The sequence below is a fragment of the Tupaia chinensis genome, unplaced genomic scaffold, assembly GCF_000334495.1.
Source record: "Tupaia chinensis unplaced genomic scaffold, TupChi_1.0 Scaffold000423_1, whole genome shotgun sequence".
Classification (NCBI taxonomy): Eukaryota; Metazoa; Chordata; class Mammalia; order Scandentia; family Tupaiidae; genus Tupaia; species Tupaia belangeri.
The window spans coordinates 5,054,134-5,059,773 of NW_006159928.1; the positions used below are offsets into that span (position 1 = coordinate 5,054,134).

The 5,640-nt window shown below is 38.4% G+C and overlaps 1 long non-coding RNA gene and 1 pseudogene across 1 annotated transcript in view; one reads left to right on the forward strand and one right to left on the reverse strand.

Annotated features, from left to right (window-relative positions):
* Positions 1-5,640, forward strand: part of LOC102478333 (uncharacterized) — a 145,670-nt gene that overhangs the window by 67,476 nt on the left and 72,554 nt on the right. The gene's annotated exons all lie outside the window — the stretch shown is intronic.
* On the reverse strand, positions 7-527 carry LOC102477910 (transcription factor BTF3 pseudogene; annotated as a pseudogene).

Below are 5,640 nucleotides of genomic sequence, written 5' to 3' on the forward strand. Positions count from 1 at the left end.
TTATCCCTTTCAGAAGTTGACTCAATTCAGTTTGCCTCATTCTTGGAAGCCTCATCAAAATTCTCCACGAGATCTGGAACTTCATCATCATCATCCTCTCCAGTAGCAAGTGGTGCTTTTCCATCCACAGATTGTTTGGGCAGAGCTTCAGCCAATCTCCTTAAACTAGTCAGACTGTCTGCCCCAAGCTGGTTTAAGATACTGGGTAGCATTTCTGTCAGCTGCTTTGTCTCAGCATGGCCTGTAATGGTGAAAGTATTCGCTGCCAGAGATGCCTGAACTTTAGGGTTGTTAAAGTGGATCACTGTTCCCTGGTTTGTAAACATACTCACCTCTTCAATACCAGAGATATTGTTTACCCTTAACTTCTTTAAGGAGAACTGAAGTTTCTTATCATCTGCTGTAGTTGTTATATGAACCACCTTCTTTCTGCGAGCAGTTCCTTTCCCACCAATGCGCACTTGTGCCTGCAGCTTGGCAAGCTTTTCCTGGTTCATGATAGTTTCTTTCATCTTGTCTGAGCGGAAAAGGGGCCGTGCGGGGGACTAGGGTTGGCACTCAGGAGGTCTCAGGCAGACCAGCTGAGATTAGGCGCACACATGCGGGGACGCAAGATGGCAGCTAGAGGGAGGCCGGAAGTCAATAGTGTGGTATTTTTGAACAACAATTTTATCAAAAGCAAATTCTCTTTTTTTCTCACTCTATCTTTCATAACTTCTGTGGTTTCAATCTTGCCAAACTTTTCAAAGTAGTCTCTCCTATTATATTCTTCTATATCTTCTTTAATATCACCAACAAAAATTTTCTTCAATGTTAGATGGGCACCAGGCTTTACAGAATCCTCTCTGGAAACAGTTCTCTTTGGTTCCACCGCAGGCCCATCAACTTTGTGAGCTGAGCACACACTGTTGCATCCACCTCTTCAAAACAAGAGCAAGTCAGGAAACCAAAACCCCTGGAACATTTATTTGGTTATGGGGTCTCTCATTACCACACAGCCTATGATTGTGCCCCATTTCTTAATGTTCTCTTAAACTATCATCTGTAGTTTCAAAGCTCAGACCACCAGTAAACAGTTATCTAAACTGCTCTGGTTCCTTTGGATCATGACCCCTACCCCCTACACACACACACACACACACACACACACACACACACACACACAGCCCACACCCCACCCATACCCCGGCAGCAGTGGTGACAGCGGGAGTCAGGCTGGTAGCCACTGGTCAGCAGTTTTACCTCTATTTTTGAGACTTGACTCACCTCCTCCAAGTCAAGTTCCTGTCTTCATTTCATCTTTTCCCCCATTGCCTCCAGTTTCATTTATAACTTTTCTTAGGCTCCACAACCTCCTCGTTCCTTAATTACCAACCTGCAGTAATTCTACCCTTCAGTTTCATATATCCTTACCTTTGTCTTGTATCCTCACTGTCATCATTAATAGCTAATTTGTCTCAGGTCTTGAGTTAGATAGATAATTTAATTATTATAATAATTCCGTGTGGTAAGTATTCTCAGTCTTATATGAGGGGACTTCAAAAACTTCATGGGAAAACAAAGTACCAATTAATTTTGCTACAAAAATATGAAATTCATGCAGAATATTTTTGTAATACACACATCCTAAAAACTTTTTGAAGACCCTTTATACAAGGGAAGAAACTGAGGTTTGAAATGATTATGTTATGGGCCTGAGTCTCACAGTGAATAAGGGAGCAAGGAATGGAACTTAGATTGTTTGACACCAAAGCTCTAACCAATGCATGTCACTAGCCAGACTAGTGTCTTTTTCTTTCTTACGAATTTTCTCATCAATTTTGAGCAATTTCATTCCACTTTTCTGAACTATTTTCAGTATTTTTAATTAAGATAATGACAATTACTTAAGTAGCTACTTCTTAATTACAGTACTATGAAAAGTCCTTTTAGTTTCATTTTTTCTTTATCATTCCCCAAACCATTCAGACACATATGTTATAGTCTCCCAAACATATGCATACACAATGCATACCTGCTTTTATATCATTTCCTTTCCTATTCACCTCTACCTAATAAAGTTAACAAGAAAGATGATTTTTACATTAGGAATTAAAGTCACCAAAGGATATGAGACACAGAAGATTTCGTACAAAGAAAACAAAACAAACAAAAACTTGTAAATTTTTACTTGTAATTTTTTACTTGTAATTTTGTACAAGACAAATATACATAGAGCAGATAGATAAGAATAAACCACAGTGAATGATTGTTACAAAGAAAAATAAAAGCAGGGGCCAGCAGGTGGCATGATGGTTAAGGGCACTGGACTTCCACATGGCCAACCGGACCTGATGGTTTGATTTCTCACTTTCCCTTTCTCTCTGTCTCTCACTGTGGCTGTCTCTGGCCAAATTTAAAGAAAGGAAGGAAGGAAGTTAATTTTTTAAAAAAAGAAAAGCAACAAACATTGCAGAAATCCATGGAAGAAGTAGATCTTAAGGATGAGTAGGATTTGATGGGAAGAGGGCAGAAACTATGTGATGACAGAAATCAACAGCTTCATCACTGACAACTACTTATCCATCACCTCCATGTATTATATGTTGAATTAAAGTTACTGAGATAAATAGATATATAAGCTATTGTCTTTCTCCTAAATAGCTTGTTTATGGGGAAGGCCTAAACATACAGTGAAATACAAAACAATACAAAGAGACATGTAATTCACAGAGCAAGAGTTTTAGCAAATCTAAAAATGCAGAGAACTCACACCAATAGAATGATAAGCCCAGAGACAGAAGATGAGCCATTCACATGGATCAGAGGACTCACTCACTGTCTTGACAGACTTTCAAAGGCCAGCACTAAATACAGTGGGCACAAAATGTCTGAAATCAACCAGAGGAACCAGGAACTCCAATGTAATGTGTAGAGACAGCTTATAAAGAGAGAAGGACCTCTCCCAGTCAAAGACATCTCAGAAAGCTTCCTGGGAGTGGTAAGTAGAGTCACATACATCAGAATGAGCACTTCTGAATACAGGTGCAGGTCAAAAGATATACTCAGGGTGTAGAGAGAAGGAATAGAGTCTAGTAATTCAGGGTTGCTGTGAGAACATAGAAGGCCAGGCCACGTGTGGTGAGTTGACATGGAAGAGGTAGGCAGAGATTGGAGTGCTTAGAAAGGCCCTATGGCCACATTAGGAAGGCTGAGCTTGGCCTTGAACCAGGGAAATGTTTTAAGCAGCCTTCAGATTAGGGAGCTTCAGGAATTAGATTCAGATTGAATCCAGATTTCAACAAGCTTCAAAGGCCAAACTGAAAAAGTCTTTCACCAACATGAGTTTGCTATGATATAGTTCTTGTAGTTCAGAGAATAACTGTGTTCTGCAGTAAATATTCAGCCCAATTCAAAGTGAAGCTGCTGAAAATTTATCAGTGCTGAAAAGCAAAGGATACTACTCAAGGATGATTTAGCATTTCAAAGGGCTGTAGATAAAAGGTCGCTTAAGTCCAATTTTAAAACCTAGAGCATCTCTGTCTCCTACTTATCACTAAGTCCAAATGGATCTGTAGAAAGCTCTAACTTTACCTTGTCTTCTGACCCTTTTTCTTTTTGCTCCATCACCAACCTTTCTGTTCCCTTTGAATCCCTTTCTTATCTTTTCCCACTTATTGTGACCAAGTGGGAAAAGATAAGAAAGGAGAATGGAGAACTGAATACCATTACCATCCAAGGAGGGACTGCTGTGTCCCAGGCATTGTTTGGATTCATGTTAAAGGATTATCTCATTTAACCTCATTGCAACAGTAAAAAGTGAGTGTCATTGCACAAATGAAGAATCTGAGGCACAGGCAAGATAAATTACTTGCCCAAATTTACACAAGTAATGAGCAGAGGTAGGAGTCACATTAGCCTTTCTAATATGAATTTGAACACACCCTTCTCTGTTTCAGACACTTGGTTTGAAATGATTTCCCAGTGCTCCTGAGATAAAAACAAAAATCTTTGCCATGACCTGCAAGGAAAGATTGTGATTCCTGATCTATGATTTATAAAGGCCCAAGGTCCTGACCACTTTGAGTTTAGGATCCTTTATATAACGACTTACAAATGATACTTTGTGAATTTCTAATCTAAGTTAATAATTCTTTTACACCAGAAAGACGAATGAATGAATGAATGAATGAATGAATGAATAAATAGACAAAGAGCTGTAGGAGGATAATAACAGCCAACACATTTTTAGTTGTAATGGACCCTGTTACAAAAGACAGATAAACAAATTTATTAGCATATATGTATATGTATATTTCATATATGCATGGGATACACCCAGAGAATGCATAGTTCTTCTTTTCCTTTTCCCACTAGATTGACTGGTACCCCTTGTCAAAAATCAGTTGACTGTATGTTTGGGAAATTATTTCTGGGGACTCTTTTCTGTTCCATTGGTCCACCTGTCTGCTTCTGTGCAGGTACCATGCTGTTTTGATTACCACAGTTCTGTAGTATATTTTTGGGTCAGGGAGTGAGATGCTGCCCACTCCACTCTTCTTGTGTAAAATTGCTTTGGCAATATAGGGTCTTTTATGATTCCAGACAAATTTTATGATTGTCTTTTCTAGATCTGTGAAGAATGTGTCTGGTACTTTGATTGGGATTGCATTAAGTATGTAGATTAATTTGAGTAGAATTGCCATTTTTCTTATATTAATTCTTCCAATCCAGGAACATGAGATGTCCTTCCACATTTTTTGTGTCATTTTCAATTTCGTTTTTTAGTTTTTCGTAGTTTTCCTTGTGGAGGTCTTTGACTTCTTTGGTTAGATTTATTCCTAAGTATCTTATACTTTCTGTGGCTATGGTAAATGGAATAACTTTTTTCAGTTCTATCTCTGTCTGCCTGTTGTTCGTACATAGAAATGCTATAGATTTCTGTATGTTGATTTTGTATCCTGCAACTTTACTGTATTCGTGTATTATTTCCAGGAATTTTTTCATGGAAACCTTTGGGTCTTCTATGTATACAATCATGTCATCTGCAAATAGAGAGAATGTCACTTCTTCTTTTCCTATTTGAATGCCTTTTATTTTTTCTTCTTTTCTGAGTGCAGTGGTGAAGACTTCTGATACTATATTAAAAAGGAGTAGAGAAAGTGGGCATCCTTGTCTTGTACTCCTTTTTAGTGGTAAAGCTTTCAGCTTTTCTCCATTCAGGATGATGTTCACTATGGGTTTTTCATAGATAGCTCTTATTGTGTTGAGAAATGACCCTTTTATGCTGATATTGCTGAGAAACCTCTTCAGCAAATGGTGCCAGAAAAACTGGATTTCTACCTGCAGAAAGATGAATCTGAATCCCTACCTCCCACCTTTGACAAAAATCAACTCACTGTGGATCAAAGATATAAACCTAAGACCTCAAACTATAAAACTGCTCCTGGAAAACACTGGGGAAACTCTGGGAGACATTGTGGTAGGCAGACTTCTTAAATAAGACCCCTAAAGCACAGTCGTTAATCTCTAAAATAGACAAGTGAGATTACATCAAACTAAGAAGTTTCTGAATGGCAAAAGACACAGTAATTAGTGTGAATCGACAGCCCTCAGAAAAGGAAAATATTTTTGTAAACTATGTGTCAGATAAAGGACTGA